The sequence below is a fragment of the Sinocyclocheilus anshuiensis genome, unplaced genomic scaffold (assembly GCF_001515605.1).
Source record: "Sinocyclocheilus anshuiensis isolate Anshui unplaced genomic scaffold, SAMN03320099.WGS_v1.1 scaffold199, whole genome shotgun sequence".
NCBI classification, from domain to species: Eukaryota; Metazoa; Chordata; class Actinopteri; order Cypriniformes; family Cyprinidae; genus Sinocyclocheilus; species Sinocyclocheilus anshuiensis.
This window is the reverse complement of record NW_015552582.1, coordinates 1,436,454-1,437,183: the sequence shown is the minus strand read 5'-3', so window position 1 is coordinate 1,437,183 and position 730 is coordinate 1,436,454. Positions and strand designations below refer to the sequence as shown.

The following is a 730-nucleotide window of genomic DNA, read 5'->3' as shown; positions in this document are numbered from 1 at the left end:
CTCTTTCCCTCTCTCTCTTTCCCTCTCTCTCTTTCCCTCTCTCTCTCTCACTCTCTCTCTCTCATTTCCTCTCTGTGAGAGTAACAGTCTCTTTGACCTCAGCCTGGTTCTTCTGTAACACGCCACCGTCTAATTGGTGCTGGCAGGACACAGACTGTCCATGCTAACGATGGGGGCTAATTTAGCCGACGTATCAGCTCCGGGGTGACATGTCCAAAGTGTGCCAAACAAAAGAATGAAGAGCTAAAGCATCTGCAGTCAGACACCTGCTGCAGTCTGTTCATTCCTATCTCTGTCCAGTGGAGGAAGTGTAGTATAGGGTTTAGCCAGTTAGCATGGACCCGTGAGCCCCTGCTGGTTAATGCCAAACAGTAACTACAAGCTCTGACTGCATTTGTTATCGCTAATCAAGAGATTTTCTTAAGTTGTTAGCGCTATGCTAATATTGAATGCAAAGTTGTTAGCATGCTAACAGAAGGCTTACTGAAAACACAAAGAAAGGGGAATGTTTAATTTAACCAGTCTTTCTCATTGACAAGCATTCAATTTTGTGTTTTTTGACAATATTTTTTAGCCAGAAACATATACACTGTCGTTCAAAAGTTTGGAGTCAGTATTTTATTATTATTATTATTATTTTTAATTATTACTTTTATTTAGCAAGGATGCAATAAATTGACAAATTGATCAAAAGTGACCAGATTTATGATGCTCTCTCTCTCTCTCTCTC

The 730-nt window shown here is 40.4% G+C and overlaps 1 long non-coding RNA gene across 1 annotated transcript in view; it reads left to right on the top strand.

The window, feature by feature from the left end:
• LOC107665345 (uncharacterized) overlaps window positions 1–730 on the top strand; it is an 18,106-nt gene that overhangs the window by 362 nt on the left and 17,014 nt on the right. The window lies entirely within an intron of this gene.